At 37.6% G+C, this 23,490-nt stretch overlaps 1 long non-coding RNA gene across 1 annotated transcript in view; it reads right to left on the reverse strand.

The window, feature by feature from the left end:
- Window positions 1-23,490, reverse strand: part of LOC128139289 (uncharacterized) — a 202,728-nt gene that overhangs the window by 176,776 nt on the left and 2,462 nt on the right. The window lies entirely within an intron of this gene.

Consider the following 23,490-nt stretch of genomic DNA (forward strand, 5'->3'; position numbering starts at 1 on the left):
CAAAACATGTAAAAATATATCTGTTTTTTCCTAGCTAAAGAACTATCGGTAACAAAGATGCACTTCTCAACAGGAGGACATCAACTAATGAAACCTGACACCATGCTAAACACGCCATTATAAATAGCCAATGAAGTTTTACAGAGATTGTTTAAGGGATAAGTGCTACAAGCTCTGCTCACTCCAAGTTCCAGGTTTAGAATTATGATGTGCATTAACCAATATTGTTTGGACTTCATAAAACAGGTTTTCAGTCTTGTCATGATAATAATTCTATAATTAACACCCAGATTAACTCTCAGCTCCCAGTCTTTTCCATGTATATCAAAAAAAGACATTGTGATGGGGGAACACCTAGGTGTCAAGGTATCATTATAACTTAATAATGTAGCACAATAAATGTGTAACATATTGTATATGTTTGTTATACCTACATACTGTTTCGTTTATTGTGAAGTGATGGTCTGCCTAACAGAATCCCATTGTCCAGAGCTATTTGACCACATAATCACTAAAGGTCTTAGTGTTATGTGTAAAGGAATACAGATAAACACAAAATAGGAAGGATCAAAAAGATGACAAGACAAACAGGAGAGAAAAAAGATTTAGAGAGAACAAAGACTGAAACGTTACCTCTAAAATTTCTTGCTTGTATTAAATTTAATGCTTTTAAGTTTTGTTTATCTACATAGTACTCAAGGAAATATATGCCTGTAACTCTACATATTTTGACTGCATCTCATCTTTCTGCCACTTTTCTGCTTGGGTCCCCAGTTCACTACAAACACATGCTTAATTTTAATGTGTATGCGGTTCCAATGAAGTCAGAATGAGGTGTTTGTTATATAGGTGTTTGTTACCTGTAGTCTCTCTGAAGAAATGATCTTTTCACATCTTTACACAAATATCTCCTACAGCAAAGTAGTGATTTAGTGTGGGACATTCAGGCACTTATATGCATATATTCAATGGTTTAATAAATTAAACAATGTGAGTAGTATGTTTACTTTGCACTGTTAATTAGGTATAAAAATAGAATAGCTTCTCTAAAGGACAGTTATGTTTTTAAACACTTTCTTTCTCTAGTGGAAAAAAAATTATCCAAGAGACTTGTTTGTTATATTTCTGCTGAAACTTCTATTAGAAAATTCCTTCAGAAACAGTTAATGTAATGCCGCTATCCTAGAGTAAGAGGAGATACTTGCTCAGCAGGGTGCCAATACTGCAAAGGGAATATAGATTTCTCTACATTGCCTTTTTCACCATTCTGTCTGTAGAAGTACATAATACAACTACCTGATGGCATACACAGTCCATTCAATATTTTGAATGGGAGGAATAGAAAAGCTATGTGGCCCCAAAAGCGTGATTGAATCATGTGATGCAGGGGGGTGTATTGCACTGGTAAGTGCTAATAATAAGGCTTAAAGTCCTTTCTAGTCTCCCTTGTAATTTGTTAAACACAGTAACGATGTACCAGAATTCTTTCCTTGACTGCTCATTCACAATTACAGCAATAACCACAGCACACCTAAAACTATAGGATTAGACCTTTCATCTCCAGATGTTTCGCACTTACAAGTTTATTCTACACCTAGGCTAAGAGGCCATACGAGAGATGCATAAATCACTAAAAACGTCTTGGCGCTCTTAGTGTCTTGTATGTCAGCTGGGCACCATCAAAGAAGCCAACAATGAATTAAGTACTCATGCTTTTATTCATGATAGAATATTTAATTATGGTATGCATAAAATACATACAGCTGTATACTTCCCATTATTTAAATGGATTGCTTTTTTCATAGGTGTCAGTGGTTTTTTGAGACACTGAATATAAAGAAAATAATGCAAAATTTTGGGTTCCCAAATATGTATTCCTTTTATCATGTTAAAATATTAGATAATTCTTAGTCTGTTTTTAAGATGTGGGAATGCTACAGAAGTAACAATGAATTTAATCCAATCATGTGGTGACGTCACAAGTAAAGCTACACTGACTTACAGCTGTGATTATATATTCTTGCTTTTATGGAAAACATGCATTAGAACTAAACTGCACACTTAATTTTTTTTCTAAAATAAATCTGACCAGAAGTATGAAGCAGATTTACTGCTTCTACAAAAGCCTTTTCAAAGTGGATGTGAAGAACTCAGTTGTCCTCTCAGCAATGCTCAGGTAAGACGGTAAGTAGAGAATAAACATACCTTGGAATACATTGCATCAAACTTCTGGTATCCATGACACTTGAGCTAGTTTTCCTCTGCTTATTTACTCCAAAGGAAACCATTAAAAGATATTTCTTCTATAACCTAAACAACACTTCACTAGAAAAAACAAGTTACAATGTCCTTTATTGCCAGTGCTTGTTATCCAAAACTATTCAGAAATATATGATCAGAAATAGTGAGTTTAATGGAACATGTATTAACTTCAGCTGACTTTACAGGATCACAGAACGTTGAGGTTGGAAGGGACCTCTGGAGATCATCTGGTCCAACCCCCTGCTCAAGCAGGGACACCTAGAGCCAATTGCCCAGGACCATGTTCAGACAGCTTTTGAATATCTCCAAGGATGGAGACTCCATAACCCCCCTGGACAACCTGTGGCAGTGCTTGGTCACCCTCTGCCCTGGTTTCAGCTGGGATAGTTAATCTTCTTTCCAGTAGCTGGTATAGTGTTGTGTTTTGGATTCAGTATGAGAAGAATGTTAATAACACACTGATGTTTTCAGTTGTTGCTAAGTAGTGTTTAGATTAAGTCAAGGATTTTTCAGCTTCTGATGCCCAGCAGCAAGAAGGCTGGAGGGGCGCAAGGAGTTGGGAGGGGACACAGCCAGGGCAGCTGACCCAAACTGGCCAAAGGGGTATTCCATACCATGGGACATCATGCCCAGTATATAAACTGGGGGGAGTTGTCCTGGGGGGGATCGTTGCTTGGGGACTAACCGGGCATCAATTGGCAAGTGGTGAGCAATTGCATTGTGCATCACTTCTTTTGTATATTCCAATCCTTTTATTTTCATTGTCATTTTATTATTGTTATTATTATCATTATTAGTTTCTTCCTTTCTGTTCTATTAAAGTGTTCTTATCTCAACCCACAAGTTTCACCTTTTTCCTTCCAATTCTCTCTCCCACCCCACTGGGTGTGGGGGGAAGTGAATGAGCGGCTGCGTGGTGCTTAAGTTTCTGGCTGGGCTTAAACCACGACACCCTCACAGAGAAAAGAGTGTTTCCTGATGTTCAGAAGGACCTTCCTGTGTTTCAGTCTGTGCCCATTGCCTCTGGTCCTGTCACTGCGTACCACTGAAAAGAGCCTGGCTCCCTCTTTTTCATTCCCTCACTTCAGATAATTGGACATGTTTATGAGGTTCCCCCTGAGCCTTCTCTTCTCCAGGCTAAACAGTGCCAGCCCTCTCAGACTTTCCTCATAAGAGAAATGCTCCAGTCCCTTCATCATCTTAGTGGCCCTTCACTGGGCTTTCTCTAGTAGCTCCACATCTCTCTTGCAGTGGGGAGCCCAGAACTGGACACAGCACTCCAGGTGTGGCCTCACCAGTGCTGAGGGGAAAGATCACTTCATCTGACCTGCTGGCAACACTCTCTTAATGCAGCCCAGGATACCAGTAGATCTCTTTGTGGCAAGGGCACATTGCTAGCTCATGCTCAACTTGACTGCAACCAGGACCCCCAGGTAACTTTCTGCAGACCTACTTTTGAGACAATTGGACCCCAGTACGTACTGGTGCATGGGGTTATTCATGCCCAGATGCAGGGCCTATCACCTGTCCTTGCTGAACTGCATGAGGTTCCTGACAGCCCATTTCTCCAGCCTGTTGACGTCCCTCTGGATGGCAGCACAACCCTGTGGCATTTCAGCCACTCCTCCCAGTTTTGTATCATCAGCAAACTTGCCAAGGCTACATACACACTGCCCCATCATCCAGATCATTAATGAAAATGTTGAACAGGACTGGACCCAGTATCGACCCCTGGGCTACACCACTAGTTACTGTCCTCCAACTAGACTTCACACTACCACCAATCAATGACCTCTGGGCCTGGCCATTCAGCCAATTTTCAATTCACCTCACTGTCTGCTCAGCCAGCCCATATGTCAACAGCTTCTCTATGAGGATCTTATGGGGGACAGTGTCAAAAGCCTTACTGAAGTCTAGGTAGACAATGTCCACTGCTCTCCCCTCAACTACCAAGCCAGTCATTTCATCATAGAAGGTTATCAAATTGGTCAAGTATGACTTCCCCTTGGTGAAGCCATGCTGACTACTCCTGATCACCTTCTTGTCCTTCATGTACCCTGGAAAGGATTTCCAGGATTAGCTATTCCATCAGTTTCCCAGGGATCAAGGTGAGGCTGACTGGTCTGCAGTCCCCCAGGCCCTCCTCCTTGACCTTCTTGAAGACAGGAGTGGTGTTTGCTTTCCTCCTGTCCTTGAGCACTTCTCCCAGTCACCATGATCATTCAAAGGCCATTGAGAGCAATCTCAGTGTCATCTGCCAGCTCCCTCAGTACTCGTGGATGCATCCCATCAGAGTCCGTGGACTTGTGTATGTCCAGTTTGCTTAAGTATTTTCTGACCTGATCCTCTTCCACCAAGGGTACATTTTCCTTGCTCCAGACTTTTCCCCTGGTCTCTTGGGTCTGTCATTTTTGAAGGCCGACCATGCTGGTAGAAGACTGAGGCAAAAAAGGCATTCAATACCTGTGCCTTTTCCATGTCCTGGGTCACCAGGGCTCCTACCCCATTCAGCAACAGGTCCACATTTTCCCTAGTCTTCCTTTTGCCACTTATGTACTTATAGAATCCCTCCTTGCTGTGTTTGGTATCCCTTGCCAGCTTCGGTTCCAGGTGGGCTTTGGCTTTCCTAACTGCATCTCTGCATGATCAGACAGTGCCTCTCTATTCCTCCCAGATTACCTGTCCCTGCTTCCACCTTCTGTATGCTTCCTTTAAGTCAGAGCTTTGCCAGGAGCTCTTTGCTGATCCATGCAGGCCTCCTGGCATTTTTGCCTGACTTTCTGCTCATCAGGATGGACTACGCTTGAGCTTGGAGGATGCATTCCTTAAATATTAACCAGTTTTCTTGAGTCCCTCTTCCCTCCAGAGCCTTATTCCAGAAGACTCTTCCAAGCAGATCCTTAAAGAGGCTAAAGACAGCTCTCCTGAATTCCAAGGTTGTGACCTTGCTTTTTGCCCTGCACCCTCCTCTCAGGATCCTGAACTCCACCATCTCATGGTCACTGCAGCCAAGGATGCCCACAGTCTTCACATCTTCAGTGAGCCCTTCCTTTTTTGCAAATGTGAGGGCCAGCAGAGCACTCCTCCTCATTGGCTTCTCTATCACTTGGGTGAGGAAGTTGTCACTGATGCTATTCAGAAACCTCCTGGATTGGCTTATGTCCCACAGTGTTTTTCCTCCAGCAGATATCAGGGTAGTTGAAGTCCCCCATGAGGACCAGGGCCTGTGAATGTAGCTGTCTGTAGAAGGCCTTACCCACTTGTTCTTTCTCATCAGGCAGCCTATAGCAGACTCCCACTACAGTGTCACCCATACTGGTCTGCTCTTTCTCAGTCAGCTCATCATTCATCCCTAGGAGAGCTCCATGCATTCCAGCTGTTTTCTCCCATAAAGTGCAACTCCACCTCCTCATCTTCCCAGCCTGTCTTTCCTAAAGGGCCTGTATCCTTCCATTGCAGTCATGCAAGCCATCCCACCACATCTCAATGATCCTAACAACATCACAGCCCTGCAACGGCACAGAGAAGTCTTAACTTCTTATGTTCATTCTCCACACTAGGGTACAGGCTCATCAGAGAGGCACCCCAGCATGCTGATTTCTCAGAAAGGGTCTGGGTTTTTTTTCCAGAATGGTGCCTTGTAGGCATTTCCTTGTTTACATACAAATGCTTGAGGTGACCCCACTTAAGACTTGTTTTGTTGATTTTGTGCTCCCTTTCATTCACATCACCCCAGGCTTTTTGCTGTCAACCCTGACCATCACTCTCTTACAGGTCTGCCAGTAACTCTCACCCTCCCTGGCATGTTTAGTTGAAAGACCTCCTTATCAGGTCAGACATCCTGCTGGCAAAGACACTGTTGCCCTGATTATGGGGGTGGATCCCCATCTCTTACAAGCAGATGCTGATGCTCAAGCAGGGTTCCACAGTCATAGAAACCAACCATTGCCACCAACAGCTCCTCAACCAAGTGTTGATGTGCAGTATCCTTATACCCCTTCCTCTTCCTTGCAAGATTGAGAATAACACCTGGGCCCCCATATCCCTAACTACGTCCTCCAGAGCTCTGTAGTCAGTTTTGATACTCTACAGGTTGCCCCTGGCAGTATCATTGGTGCCTACATGGAAGAACAGCAGGACGTAACAGTTATAGGTCTGGACAAGCTTTGGCAGTCTTGCCACAATGTCCTGGATCCAGATCACAGGCAAGCAGAAAACTTCTCTAGACAACAGGTGAGGTTGGCAGATGGTTGCCTTCAACCCCAGCTGCATGGAGGCACCTACTACTCTCACTCACCATTTCCTCCTGGTGGTCTTGTGTAGCTCAGGGTCAGTTGGCCCAGATGCTTTGCTTGAAAGCACATCTGGCTCCTCCTCAGCTTTAAGGAATTTCTTTTTTTCTCCTGCCAACATCCGAGTGTTTTCTGTTGCTGGGTATTCAGTGTGCAACCACATTCTTAACTTCAGAATTAATATATCTAACTTTCCAGATGCTGAGCAGTTAATCTCCTATAGCAGGTACAAAACCCTGCATTTTTCTTTTAGAGAAACTACATCACAGATTACGCACATGGAATATATTTAATTTTTGAACATTATTGATTAACAAGGAGTTATTAGGACACTTCCTGTATTATACTGACACTTTGAGTTACATTTATTATGATTTATGATTTTTATGAAAGGGCTCAGATTACCAGACAGGCATTCGTTATGAGAATGTGAAAGTGACTGAAATTAACAAAATACTTTTTGTATATCCAATATGACGAACTTTGTTTTCTACATTGACTATTCTAAAGAATGAATACTTGATATATGAGCCAATTAGACGAAAAGAACCATTGAATTCACTTTAGAATATATATATTTTACTCTAAGTGTCCTCAAAAGCAACTATACACATCCTGAGTGTTCCTTCCTATTTACTCTCTAATCCTTGCCAATGAAATTAGTCTTTATTGTTTTCCTAGCTCATTAACAAAAATGTCAAAATAGAAGAGATAAATGAAAATAGTACTGACCTCAGTTTTGTACTTTCTGTTCCTCTTTACATATATGACAATTTTATTCATAAGGTAGGGTTTTGTGCTTTTTCTTTTTTCTTTCAGATGTTCCAGTCTGTCTAACACAGTATTTAAAGCACATCAGGATCTCACTACAGTTCTTAGTATTACATGCTGATGTTTGTCTTTTGTTAGTTTAATGCAAAGGTAGGTTACTCAAAACTTTATCATACCCCACAGACCAGTGTGGAACCATCCTCCAAATTTTAGGTTTCTTCATCACATGTATATTCTACATCTCAGTAGGCAATAGCAAGTGTAAGCTGCATGGCCATCTCCCCCAAAGCCAGATAGAAAAATGAATAATGATTTCTAGAAGCAGTATTACTATAGGAATACTGAACTTTTTCTGGCTTCCCTTGATGTGGGATGTCAAAGAAAGTTGTAAGTATAGGAAGTCCTGGCATTGATTAAAATAACAAAGCTATAAGCAATACAATCAGACCAAATTCATTGCTCTTGTATGCAAAAAGCTCTGTATTTTGTTATCCCCCAGTTTTGGGACTCAAATTCTTTCACTTGGTGCCAACTCCATTTTTTAATTGCACAGCTGAAGAAAAAAAAAATCAAACAAACAAAAAAAACCCCAAACAAACAAACCCCTCTTCATATTATTATTTCCCTTCAGTTCTTCTAAGAAAATCTGTCTTTTGGTCCAGTTGCACTGTTTTGTCTATGCACAATTTTGTGAATGTTAGAGATATACTTATAGATAAAATAGTGAAGGAAGTTTAGCAAATCTTTCAATATAGCGTTTTTGGAATATTCCCTCTTTTTTGTAACTTTTTAGCAAAAAGTAACAGGATTGTTCTACACTTGTGGATTGGCTCTCTGATTTTTCTTTAGAGAGAATTCTCCATTGCTCAAGAAACTCATGAGATTATTTTAGATTTTACTTTTAGGTCATACATGCTATTAAATATAGGAGAAGAGGAAGTATCAATAAAAAAATTCTTGAATTTCTTTATTTTTATTAGAATTATTAATTCATGCCACAACTAGCTTAGAGTGCCTACCTTAAAACTTCCTAGCATTTGAGAATGTAGAAAGATGTGCAGATAACAATATGAAAAAAATGTGCCATTATAATTTGAATTATAATCCTGTCTTTGAAAATTCTTCTGATTTTTGGTCACCTGAACTCAAAAATAACAAAGTAAAGGTAAAATAAGAGCAATTAACTGACTAGACACATGTGAAAAAAGTCTTAGTTACTCATCTATTATGCAACTGAAAAAACTAGCATTACTTAGAATGAAACACCAGACACAAAAATAGGTAAAACAGTTATATAAAATAATAGAATGAAAACCTAAATACTAAAAGGGACCTTGAAAGGTCTTCTAGGTCCTCTCCTTACCGATCACAACTAGACATCAATCAGAAGTTAAACAGACTAATCACAAAAATAAAATAAAAAAAAAGCTGTAGCTTTCCCAGCTTAAACCAAGGCAAACCTAAGAAGTGAACCCAGACTAAGACCCATCAAATGTAATTATTCAGTGTTAACAAGTTCCATATATTTATTATGATACCACTCTATTAAAGAACAATTATAAATAAACTTTTATAAATGCGCTTGCAAACTGTACTTCAGATCACAGTATTTGAGACACCTGTTTCATTATTCCCAAGGATACAGGATGAAATCTACCATTGCACAGAGAGATAGTACTTGTCTGTAAATACATTTTCTGGTTACTAAATGAAGCAAGTGTGACTGGCTGGTTGCAACAACTGACATATAAAGAGGGAGTTTCTAGCATAACGAACAAGTTTAAAAAAAAATAAAAATAATTTAAGGATAAGTACTGGAGCTATGCCAGCCAGTCTATAAAAAAAAAAAAAAACACCTTTCAGTCTGAATTTAAAATTAAACACTTTGCCAAAGAAAGTTGTAAGTGTTCATCCTTAAATTCCAGAACATATATGGCACAGAGTACTTAGGAAAGATGATGCAACCTCACTGGCATCAAACCTGAAACTCAAAGACACTACTTTAACAGATCTGAAAAAACGTGCAAAGGGACAGAGTATGAACATCAACAAAACAGCTTCTAGGGGAAAAAAAACCCTATTGGATATGTTAAGCCTGTCAGTGTGTTTAAAACGAAAAGACAAAAAAGATAAAACATGTTGCAAATACTAAACCAAATGACAGTACCAAAACCTCCTAACGATATGCTAAAGAGAGACACCTAAAAGATAAGGAAAAAACAGCCAAATTCCTAAGGTTGCTGGGAATTTTGACAAACCATTTAATATCAGAAAATAGCATATTAGGTATGACAGATTTATCAGCCCCTTAGAACTTCTGATCTGAAAAAGGAAAGCCCCAAAACAGCCACCAATGCAATTAATAAAAAGTGCGCAATACTCAGATTTCATACAGTAATTGTCTTGGGCACTACCAATCTTCCCCTCATGGATATGCACACTATTTTTACTTTTTAGTATTTGCACAGAATATTGTATTTCTCATTCATGACCAGATAACAGACTACTATGTCTGTTACATACACAGCAAGCATTATAGCTGAGAGATATTTAGTATGTAACTCATTTCTCGTAAAAGCTGAAGGCTTGAGAATGAACAGCGACATATAATCAACAAGTTTGTCCTGGTTCACAAGATCATAACCCGAGAATTTTATAAAGCACTGCAAATAATATAATCAAAAGGAAAAAATATAAACTTATTACAGTGGAACTATTATTATGACAAGGAAAGGGAATAAATACACAAGCACATACACAAAAAAATTTAAAGTTAAGTATACAAAAAATATGAAGTATATAAAAAGCTCCTGCCTTTCCCTTTCGAAATAAAGGACTGAAGACAATCTTACTCATGGAATAATGTTATCGTTCAGCCAAATGAATCAAGCAAAGGATGATACTGAAGGGTGTCAGAGCTCTCTAGAAAACAATGTAACCAATTATACACAAACACATACACACACCTACAAATATATATATTTACTATATATTCCTGCATATACGTACACTTGGAAAAAAATGAGGTCTTGCTACTTTTTTTCCAAAAACACAGCAGAAAGTCTGTGTCAGTCCCCAGAACTGCTACAAAAAGCAACTTGCAAGTTGCTCTTTAAACAGTTTCTCCTTCCTGCTCCAGTACTGACTTCCCACCAACTCTGTATCAAATACAGACATTTTGGTCTTCAGGTAGCCATGTAAATTTCCCAGAAAAATAGCAAAGCACCTTCAAGAAGCAGCCCCAGGAACTCCTACATCAGGTCTCAAGTCTGTTCCAGCTGTTGTGGTATTAAGACAACTGAGAATTTAATAAGCTATGCTTCATTCAGAACTATTTACTTTTCTGCAAAAGATTTCATTGTCTAGATTTACAGAACCATGTCACACTTTTGGGCTAATGATACTCAAGAATGAAAGCTCAAACTGGATTTAAATATTTCCCATTAGAACAAACTTTGCAAACTGTTCTTTTTGATTCAAAAAATACAGACTTTGACAGACTGAAGTGGTTATTTGTTTCTAAGTGTTGAAGCATCTGAAACAGGTAACATACCAATAAAGATTAAAAGATTTATGGTCATCACTTTCCAATATATCTGATCTTCAAGCCCACAGCGAGAAGCCAGGCTGGCAGAGCTAGAGAAAAAAAAAAAACACTCAAAGAGCAAAAAGAGTAACGGTAACAACTATATAACCTTAAGAGTTCTTAAGTCATAATGTCAAAATTCTTTCTAATAAATAACTGAAAAAGTTAAAAGGCCTAAGATAGAAAATAAGAGAAAGGTTAGATTTCATTAAGTAAAACAGACTCTCCATTAAAGTCTAAATTACACTTAGTTTTAAAAAAGATGTGAAAAACTGTAAGTCCACTCAATGATTTCCAGAGAAGAAAACATTTATTAGTCAATCACTTTCATGGATAGAAGAGATAAGAAAAGTATAATTTTTCAAATGCACATTGGCCAAGAGCATGAACTTAAATAATTTTGTTCTCTAACTAGAAAGATGATAGTCTTTTCTTTAGAGAATAAACAGAATTAGGGTAAAACCTTCAGTCAAACACAACTGACAACAAACAGAAGAAAAGATACTGTAAGAATAATCACAGAAAATGCACAAGTATGTAAGAGTGCTATTTTTTTCTTGGAAAATTAATTTCAACATATATCATATAAAATACTTCCCCAGAACAACTTGTAACTGCCTGTGATACTGTAAAAGGAACATTTGTTTAAGTGTTGCTTAGGTGAAGAATTCTAGAAAATGTGAAGAATCCGGAATATGAACAGGTCCTGCATGTAAAGTTTTATTACTTGCTATAAAACCTACACATGCATGTACCAATGAATCCAATTTTAAATAAACAAATTTTTCTGCCTATTTTTCTAGGGCCACATCATAGGCAGTGCTGCATATTTACCTCTATAATTACAGTACTCGTTACCTCTGAACTATTAACTTCTATATAAAACATAACGATACAAAATAATGCTCAACACAAAAACTGGTTCTGCATTTGAATCTACTGACATGTATTTCTGGATGTGTGGTGTCTCATTCTGTTTGATGGATCAGAACTGGTACCTGAATTTCAATTCTAGATGACTAGTAAATTTCTCTACAAGGTTATCAGATTGGGGTATTTAAATTCAGCCAAAGCAGCAGATGTTTTGTGTTAGTTCAGTGGCTATTCATGAGCACATATAACAGGTACCAGAGGAGCTGTTATCAAAGATGATTCTAATAAAATACTACTACCAACTGTCAACTTTTTACTATTTATCACTTCATGTTCCTAGACGTATTCCAATTTGTTTTCTTCTCCTAGATTAAGAAAATTGATGACACAGAGATAACGTGAAATGACATAATTTTAATTGAAAATTCTAAAGATTTCTAAAGCAATAAGAAAGAAACCTGATGCTTTTAAAAAGCACACAAAATGTCTACCTGGCAATAATTTCTGATTTTTTTTTGCCATTGTTTATGAAGTATTGAGGGAAAGGAATGGATTATTTGGAGCTAGGAAAGTGAATAATCCATTGTAAAACACTTGTTTGAGAAAAGGATAAAACAGTGAATGCTATAAACCATAAAATAATAGAGATATGAAGAGCAGAGAAGAGTAAGGAAATAGGAATGCAGGGTGTGCGGTGCAGTTTTCTAGGGTAAGAGCAGGGAGAAGCAGCAGTAACAGCTTTCCATCAGAAGCTGTTACTCCTAAAAGTCTGGCACCTGACCTGATTCTTCAGGATATGGATCAGATTTCTATGAATAAGAAATAATGAGCATATTTAAATGAGTTTAAATGAAAGAAGCACCATATTTTTACTAAGACACCGAGCTTAGCAGCATTTTTTGTAGAGTGAGAGAACAAAAAGGTCCTTGGACCAAAGACTATTGTTCCTTTTTACATGGTTTCTTGAAAAATGAGTACTGTTGCCTTGCTCAGCTCCTCTTGATCACTTCCACTAACCAAATCTAAGTCCAGTACATAGGAAAAGGTCTCAAAGATTTAACATTCCTACAAACTTTGTGAAAGGAGGCAGCTGGATAGGGTGTCTGCTAGCTAAAAGAAAATGAAGTGAACGCAACTTTTACTTAGCAGTGCAGAATCTACTTCTCAGTCAAGGTTTCTCTTTCAAATTGATGCTCTCTTGCCCAATAAAGGGTGAGTTTATACTGCAGCCTGAGTATTACTCAATTAAAATCTCAATTCACAAATACAAACCCATAGGAAATAAGGATGCATTTAGTCTTAAAGAACTATTTCTTAAACTAAAACCCTCTAATTCAAAGTATATAGCCCAGTATGCTGCTCCTTCCCTTCCCTCCATCTCTCCAGCACGCAGACAGCCACTCTTTCTTATTCTCCCTTGCCCTATGAATCTGGCATTCTTGCCTGCACAGTGGCTCAGTACCAAAAAGCCCAATACCCACCAGCTCCCCTTCCCCAATCATCTCCCTCAGACTATTGAACAACCTGGCAGTTAAAACCAGCTACAGGAAAACAGAGATGTGATCACACTTAGGGATTTATGCAGAACTTAGTGCTGCCCCTCTGCCCTGGGAGTGTACTGAGTACCTCTCCCAAAACATACTAGACACCTCCAAAGATGAAGGCAGCATTTCAGCACCACCCTTTTTTATCTCTAGATTTTAACAGATATTAAGGAGAAGCAAGGATGCAGTGGTCACACCGGGTAACTACATGCAGGAACCTGACTTTAAGTGTCCATGGAAATTAAGATCATAGTAACATATATATGCTGAGTTTTAGGCACATGGAGGTTTAGGCAGCTGTGAGAGCATTGATTTCCTGGGTTGTTTTCTAGGATTTAGGCACCAAACTTCCACAAGTCTCATTTTAATCACGAAGACGGGCAATCTAGTTCTCAATGCTGTTGATCATCAGGAATTATGCACATAAACAATGTCCAAAAGATGGTATGGAATTGAAGTATTTTATCCATTTTCTACTCTTGCTAACATTCTGCCAAAAAGTGCTGCAAATAGCTAGAGAAATGTACAATGTGTAGAAATGTGCATTTTGCTACTATGCCACACTGTTTTCTCTGTATTAGGAAGTTAATTATCTATCGTTTGGATCAGATTTTAGGTACAACAGACAGTTGCTTTAAGAACATTTGAATGGGATCAGATCAAAAGTCCAACTGGTTCAATATCCTGCCTGTGACAGCATCTCTGACAGCAGGCCAAGGGAAGGAAAAGAAGAACATAACAAACGTACCATAATTCTTTCCCTGGCATATTCTCTCAGCAGTCAGTATTTGTGTTTGTGGAAGAGTGAGACTGTGTTCATTTCCTGAACTTGAAGTTGTCTTCATAATATTTTTCATAAGAGGGTTATGCTGCTGGTGACTCATAGGGTCCAGAAGGGTAGTAGTCCTACACTTCTCCTTAAATAAGTGACCCCTCTGTACTATCTAAAGGAAAGAACAGATGAACAGATGCACCAAAAGGTGTTCACAAACAAAGCTTTGTTAAGATGTTAACTACCACAGCTTTGAAATATGACACACAGAAGTCCAAGCTCAGTTATTAGAAAAGAGGTCAGACATTTTTCAATTTATTTCCCACTAACTTACTTTTGTGGGGAAAAAAAAAGAAAAAAAAAAAGAAAATTCCTAAGAATTAGACTTATCGCTATCTACATTTTACTGGATCTGTAAATCCTGTATATACGTTGAAAGCAGCAGTCGGAGAACACTGTTATTACCAAGAGATGGATCATATCACTTCTGTTATTACTGCAACTTGACAATGCAGAATTTAAATGGAAAAAATCTCCTATCAGACTATTGTATGATACTAAACCTTTCACGACAATTTACTTAACTTTATTAACAATCTTTACATTAAGAGCAAGTTCATAAACCATATTAAAACTAGTGAAATAGAAGACTACTTTGCCTTCCCAACTAATAATAGTTTGAGAAGCATTAACATTTTGAACTCTGAGTTTCCAAAATATACTATTGAAAATCAATATGGTGAGACACTGCAGTCTGTGTTTGCGGCAGATTACTGGGAGGATATCCCACAAATTTGTTCGGATCAAGGTAGCTCCTGAAGCAGAAGTAGACAGCAGTATTGCATCAGCACAAAGCTGTGTCCAATATAACTGGTGTGTTAAGATTTACAATATATCAGCTTGGACAAAACAAAATGCTAATTCAGTGATATTATTTTTTGAGACCCTAGCCAGTGTCTTTGCACTTCAAATATGACATAATCTGCTTGATTGACCCTTGTTTTAGGGTCAGGAAAAATCTTCTGGGTTAATTATCATACTGTTTACTTATAATGGATAGGTGGCTTTTGGGTAGCTATGATTATCTGGTATACCTAGCTGATTTCAGTGCTAATAATAGCTTGGTCTAAGAAGTATTAAGATATGGTATTGATTACAAAAAGACTATATTACTGTGCTAATACACAAGAGATTCAATTAGTAAAGATGACTGGCAACATTTATCTAAAAATGCTCCCTGCTTCCCTGTGAATATCTGAAGTGTGACTTAGCTAAACACTAAAAATCAAGATCAAAATATTCAAAAGCAATCAGAATGTGAATTCTAAAACTTTAGAAACAAGAAATAATTTCCAGAGAATAAAGGTTCAGAAAGCTTGGTCACTTTTAAGTATCTCAAACTGTATATTCATAACTTGAAAACAGAAAAAAAATAATCAGCTGTTGTTTTTTAAAACCTCTAAAATAAATCTATTTTAAAATAATCTGCCAGATTTTCACTATAAGTTCTCCTACCCATTCCGTTCCACTAACCGGGTAAATTTTTGTAGTCCATCTGCTTTACTGAGCAGTGTAGAGGTATTCTCTATTGTTAAATACCTAGAAAGTTGAATGACAGTTGAGCAGTGACATTTATTCTCTTTTCCAGGTCTCTCAATCAGTTTCCTGATGTTTGGGGGTTTTTTTAATTATTTCTGCATGCTTTATGATATAACACCTTCCATTAAAAAAATTAAAATTCAACTTAAATAGGCTAATACCTCCTTCAGGTGAAGTCAAAACGATTTTCATCATTTCAACCAACAATACTGTCTCTGGTGTTCATTATGCTCAAACCAAAAAAAATATCTCTTTTCCTTCTATTAGTGTAGGAAGAATCTACTCTCAAGTATCTGATTATTCAAATGTCTGCTCCAGTGAGCAGCTGTCCAGCACACTGAAATAAAACTATAAATTTTTGTCATGAATTTAAATGATCAGATCTTAGGGTTTGTTTGGGTTTTTTTACTGAGAACCATATTTGTTCACACACCAGGACAAGGGACTATGCAAGACCTCTTCCTATGAAAAGTGCAAGGGTGAGCCCTGTACACTCAGAGTTGCAAGGGGTACTTATAGTTAGTCCCTTGGTGAAACACAAATACCATTCATTCAATGCACCTTTGAAAATTCATTTTTTCCCAAAGGAATAATGATAAGAAAGGACCATTGCCTCAGTCCTTTCTCTGAGATGGGCTGCCACAAGCTCCTGGAACATTCAGCTTGTATTTGCACTCAGTGTTGAACTTGGAGAGGTTATTTTTCTAATATAGTCCACAAAGGATAGCCATATACTGAAAACCACATCTATCTGAGCAGGGGACAAATTAGAATACCTTTGGAGTGTTGTTTTACTGGATAAGGTTGACTAAAAGTGGTTAGTTCTAAACATAATTATAGCACAATTTTACAGCTTTTATCAACCTACTTTAAATTATGAGATCTAATCTTTTATATAATACCATTGAACAATTTTCATTTTTCAAAAATAGCAGTTTCCATAATTTGGTAAGTACTGTTAAATCTATCAGAATATACAACATGCAATTTGATATGATTCATTACTTATGCCCACTATTTAATTTGAGACTCATTTTCCAATACAATTTTCATGATAATATATTTTCATTTCTGTAGTTTAAGCTTGATGTGAGACAGCTGTCAATTTACTCTCACTGCTCTCTACCATTGTTCCAAGCTTAAACTTCACATGTCAGACTGACAACAAGGAAAGTTTAATGTACTTCTAGGTCATATAAGCACACCTGGCAAATTACAGTACAAAACTCTCATCAGGAAACCTGAGAAATCTCTAAAAAATTTGTAATTCCTTGCAGCGTCCGTGTGTGTGTGTTTACTGTAGACAAAATGAAATATAAGGTATTCTATGAAATGGAAAATAATTGCAGTGGCAGACAGACGAACTTCCTCTCCTCTCTTGCCAGGAAGAAATTTGCCTCTGGAGATTTCAGATCTAGTCATCTGACACCATCAGCACCCTCTTATCTTGTAAAACCTTTCCCTGCAGAAAGGATAGTACAACTCATATTCAGATCATAGTGTGAACATCCAGAGATAGGATCGTAACAGTAGCATTATTTTCAGTTATCGTACAGACCTAGCCCTTTGAAGGCTAGATACCAGATACTGGGAACAAAACTCCTCCTTTTTTCTCCGACAGACACTTCAGAATAGTTCCTTTGTACAGTCACATCAAAGTTTGCTATTACAAACTCTTCAGCCAGAATATCTGTTTCAGCCATATTTATTTAAGTGGTTGCTGTCAAAACAAAGATTACATCATCTTACACCCATGTTTTACAAATTAGGTAGCCAGGGCATCTGCAAAATTAAGGTTAAGCTCATTTACTTTGGCAAAGGCTTTGAGATCAACTGATGAAAACTGGTATCTGTATACAGTTGTCTTAATGTACTGGCTAACAGCTCATCTTCAGACAACCTGTACTGATTTCTATATACATTTTTAAAAGCATTTCTTTTTACTGGTTCCTATTAAGTTTTGGAATCCCTTTATAAAGAAAAGTCTTCCTTTCTTCACTATTCACTTTTCCCTAGGGAAAAAAACCAAACCAAACCCAACTAAAACCAATAAACCTAATAGGAATTAGTTTCATAAATATGTTTTTAATATAGTTAGCTAAAAAGTAGCTCTATGACACACAGTTAGGACAACCTCATCCCACACACTGAAATAAGTATCATGGTTGATGAACTCTAAATAGATGAAGAAAAGCTTCAGGGCTATATGATTGTGTTGTTACCAAGTTCCAAGAAACAGAGCAATGGGAAATCATAACAAAGGTGAACAGGGCAGTGATGACCTAAAATAAATAATAAATAAAAGGAAACTAAACAACTCAATTCAAATTTGAAGACCTCAATGCAGAACTCCTTTTAAGAATGAGGTTTTTTGACAAATTTCCCTTGCAAATCTAGAAATAAACCACACTTAGAAAAAGATGTTTTGTGTAAAAGGTATTTCTCAGGCAGCATACTAAATGACCCCTTCCACAGACAGTTTCTGTTTCATTTTAAAAATCAGCTCTTTCCCCACCTCCTTTCAGGAATCTCCCTAGACAGATGCTCAACAGAACTTCTTTTCAATAACCATTTGTTAATCTCCACATCTGTTCATACCAACTTCTTTTTATACATTTGCTCAAGTCCTAGAGTATCTAGGTGCCTCCTCGAGACTTTAAATGAGAGTAAGATGTTACTGGTGTGCTTTAATGACATGCTACGAGAGAAAGCCCGCATTAAAATTCATACAGTCCAAAGAGATTTGAACTTCAGATTCTGCAAAAGGTAGGCAGATTTCCTTTTCTATTACACAGCTGAGGAATGGAGATACAAGGATGAACGGAGTTCCTGAAATCATATAGATAAGCTATGTAGAATGAGACACTGAATTTGAGCCATTGCCTTTGTATCCTTTTTGCTAATGACATCTCTGTTTTCTAAGTTGCTAAATGAGGACCTTAGATACGCAGGGCACTTTTTTCTTCCATTATATAAATATTACTATAAAATTCAGAGGGGAAAAAAAATCAACAGATTTTTTTAATTCAAAATCTTTTAAGTCATGCTAAGTATCCAATATTCATCCAAAATTTTCTTTTTGGCAGGTTAGATTGAGGCAAAGTGTACAAAGCACCGAGAAAATTAAAAGGGACTATTACTGGGATGACAGAAGAATGGACAAAATAGTATTCTTTTGGAAACCACATCTCATTGGAGATCCACTTTCTCGCATGATTATTGTAATTCTCAAAACACACTGGTTAAAGCTAGCTATTTGCTTTTAGACACCTGTTTGAAAATGTGGTTTACATTGAGAGTGCCTTTTGTGTGATGCCCGCATTCATATCCACAGAGATCATTGATATGCTTTCTAAGTTTGCAGCCTCTGGACAAGCCAGGAGAAAAAGAGCTCTGCTGACTAGCAAAGCAGGACCCCAGCCTTGTTTCCCAACATTAGACAATGTGAGTTAGAGTGATAGCTGGCCTCACAGAATTACACTCTTTTCGAATTAACCGCCTTCATTCAAATACTACAAACCCATGCAGTGGTTGTAAACAAATATTCTGTTTTTAAAAATTCTGCATCAAAAAGTTTGTGATATGGTTTAGCCAGAGGTTCCTGCTACGCTTCATATTGGATTGCAGAGTTGTGCCTTCCACTTCCCCAAGTATCCCTTCACATTTGATACTACCAACATACAGTACACCAAAATGCTGATAGCTAGAAACTCATCCTCTGACATGTAGAATATGTGTGTATCGCAACATCTTAAAAGCGCTGGTTCTTTCCAGGACTGTGCAATATCTTTTCTCCCTCACTCTTTGAATAAACTCTTCCTCGATGTTGCCTGGTCACTATAGTCTTCTCCCAGCCTGACCTTGATTCTAAAGCCTGTATGCATTTATGCTCAAGAGCTCATAGCTCTTAGAGTCCTATTTATTTCAGTCCCATTTCTATGTCCCTCCTCGTCCAGTAGCCCTTCATGGATCTACTTGCCAGTGCCTTTGCCAGCAAGTTGCATTGCCTTTCAACATCCTGACCCCTCTTTGCAGCATGGTGTCCCCACCACAGCTTTATAATGTCTCTTTTTCACACAAACTTTTTGCTCCAACACAGCCACTCTCAGCTAAAGCTATTTCTTCTAGCAAAAAAACCCTCAGTGTACAGCTGGACCGATGCAACCCTTCAGCCATACCTAGAGTCTGTATTACCACTGTGTACCATGCACCATAAACAATTTATGTACCCAAGAGCCAAAAAGCTTTCAGAACAACTGTTATTGGACCTAGGGTCTTTTTGATAAAGTATTACACAGAAGAAGCAAAGATAATAAATAGAGAACGCCAAACAGGAACATTTTGAGGATAAGTTCTGCTTTGATTGTATTCGGCCCCTTTCTTCCTCAGTTTCCTACTGCCCTAACCTGCCAACTTCCCAGGATCCAGATGGAATTCTATTGCAAAGAAGTTGTTAGGAGTTGAAAAGTCTGCGTTACTAGGAATTAAAAGGGTAGCAGTTAAAATGATTAACTGCACACTTTATTTGTATTACTACTGTTAACGATTATTCATTGTATTAAGATAGAGCCTAAAAGCCCTCTGTTTTGCCCTCTCTACAAGCACAGAAAAAAATCCTGCGTTTTCACCACTGATCTTGCGATCTAAACATTGCAAGAGACAAGAAATGGGATACTACAAGAAAACATTGAAAAAAGATACCGTGATAGGAAGAGATTTCAAGGACATCAGCAGTCTAACTGTTGTCAACTCGTGTAGCAACATAACAAAAGAGTTTTAAGGAGGGATGCTTTGGGAACAGTAAAAGCCGCCTAAGCTTCAAACAAAGCATCGGGAAAAGTTTAAAAACAATGGCTGAAAAATTAGCAAGTGAGCAATGAAATCTGGAGTTTAATGAGGGTACGAAGTAGCTCCTAGGATGCAAGTCAGTCGGTAGCGAAAGTATGTATAGATGTACAGAAAATATGTATAGAAGACAAGACAGAAGAAAAGCCAGTTGGAAGCAGCGAGATGCTTTTGTGCAGTATTAGGTATTCTTACTACTATTTTTTCTGGCCTACTATGGATGCAGATAAGAACTGCAAAGTTTTATGGATTTCCATTTTATAGAAGATTGAGTATGTGAACTCATACAGTACATTATGCTATTTCTAGTTTGACTTTGCAAAAAAAGCCCAAACTGACTTTATAGTATGAATATTTATCACTATTCTACTTTATATAATATATACATAGGTTTACATATAGGTCGGAATTCTTAATATCGACTCAATTATATGGAATTTTACTGGCTAGAATGCATATGATCTACTTGTGAAATATTTCCTAGAAAGCATTAGTGAATGTAAATTAATTTGAGATTTCTATCAGATATTCTGATTACTGTCATTCCATTGGCATATATCTTTCAGTGGAGAAACAGATAAATTTGGAATTCAAAATATTATCAATAACTCTTTCCACTCTCAATATCTGTTTCTTTTGGTTAACCTTATTCTTTGTCAATCAAGTTAAAACAATGACTCAAAAGGGAGACACCTTGGCATATGTATCCATTATTCCTTCTACAATGTAGTACTCCCACTGGTTTTCATAGGAATTATGCATATGAAAGGACTGCATTATTAGGCTAGATTAAAAGAAGACCTTTGGAAATACTTAACTCATCATACCACTTCAGAACCTAATATTTATAATGGTACTTGAGCTTGGAGCAATATAAATAAAAGCACAAAACACAACTCCTGGAAATATATTATAGATGGATTTTTTTAAAAAGTTTTTACTAGAGATATCACTAAAAATTGCACTGTGTTAAAACTATTTTCTTGACTTTTTGATATAAGAACAAATACAGAAATATGAATCAGATAGCTGCAAAAAACTTGCAATATTCCTAAACATGGGAAGGTACAAGCCAGTAAGAGGACAGTAAAAGGGTTACATTCCAAATACATGAATTAGATGCCTGGGTAATCACATAAAGGTCCTTAAAATTTTCTTTGGTAGCCACTATGTCTTCCTGACCAGATCATATTAACCCTGATCCCCTGGAAACACAGCAAATCATCTTTAATTCTGCAGACACATGACTCTTCCATTTTGGCTTCAGCAGTGTTGTCCTCCTCCCATGCCATGACAACTCAAGGATAGTATGAACTGTCTTCTTCTAACCTAGGAATGTTATTGGGCCCTTCCTTCCTCAGAGCTAAAAATGAACTGACCTCGCCTTCACTCTAACAGACTGGGTAGACAACAGTTTGCTCTTTCCCAGGTACATAGCTCAGATGCAGAATCAATCTGCTAAGCTAGTTAGAATGGGCTAACTTTCTAATCTTTATTCGATGAACATACTGTTCATCCTTGCTGCACAGTTAACCCTGGACCTTAATTTCTGGTTGCCATAACACCCTTGCCACTTTCATAAGAAAGTTTTCTCACCTGACTGTTGTAGTGCCTCAAACTTGGATTGTCCAATGTGGCTGGGGTTATGTGGAAAAATTCAGATTTTAACTTCTTCTGGCCACCCAAGATGCTTTACAACAGGGGTAGAGGCTAAAATTTTGACTCTCCAAATAGTGATTCTACACCTTGAAACAATCCTCTGAGGATTGAACACTTCAGGTATTCTTTTCAGTATGATGGCTCACATCCAGACACCACTAATTAGGTCAGTCACAGGTACTTACCATGAGAGCTAAGGCTATTGGATACTATATCCATCAAGACTCCTGCTAGGAACATAAACCTTTGAACTAAAAACCTATTCAAACACGTCGCATCTTTTCATATTGTACTAGATTGTATCCTGGATTAACAGACGTGGTTGCACGCACAATGTGCAAGTCATATTGTTAAGATTTTCTTAAGAAAACAATAGAAGTGACAAACTATGTTTCATTAAATGAAAATATAGAACTTCTATGGCAGTTGGAATATCATGCCTAAGTCTGGAGCAGCGCATTTCAAGAAAGCAGAAATAGGGAGAAGCCAGAGGAGAGCAACAAGAACTAATGACTTTTTTTTTTCTGTAAAGAAGAAAACAACAAATGGGGATTGATTAAGAGAAGAACACAGTGAAAACATGATTAAGAATCTCAAATATGTAAAAGTCTGCTACAAAGAGGAAGATAAATTCCCTGTAACCCTGTAAAAATTTACTGTGCAAAAAGTAATAGGTTCAAGCAATTTACTTTCAGCAAGTTAAGTTTAAGATCAGAAAGCAGGAAAAACTTTCTAATAGGAAGACTAGTGAAATGTTGGAATAGACAACTTCGGTAAGTAATCATAACAAATCTTTATGAAGACAGGAAGCGTTCATTAAACAAGACAGATTTTATTGATCCTGGCTTTGAAGAAAGAATGAAGGGGGGGGCATGACACCTTCTTGGAATCCTTTTCAACTGTATGATTCTACACTGAAGTGAACGATAAATGTAGCTGTGTAGTGACAGTGACAGCTGTAGGATCTTCACTTGGAATGAAAGTCATATTCTGCAAAAGACTCAATCAATTTCTTCATGTAGACAATGACTTGGATTCTGATACAATCGTCTAGCTATGGATCACCTAGTTACACTGATCTAATCTGCAACTTCTTTATTCAACAGTTTAATGATAATTACTTTCAGGATTGGACTATACATAAACATAATGTCTAATTCAGCCACCGTATATAGCACTTTGTTTGCTAAGAGGAATGCCTTAGTAACTTGTTGTATGGCCTTAAGGTCAGACAACACTAGCAACAGCTGCTAATAATGCCAAATTCCAGATGTAGTCTTTGCTGAA

This window comes from Harpia harpyja, chromosome 3, assembly GCF_026419915.1.
Source record: "Harpia harpyja isolate bHarHar1 chromosome 3, bHarHar1 primary haplotype, whole genome shotgun sequence".
NCBI lineage: Eukaryota > Metazoa > Chordata > Aves > Accipitriformes > Accipitridae > Harpia > Harpia harpyja.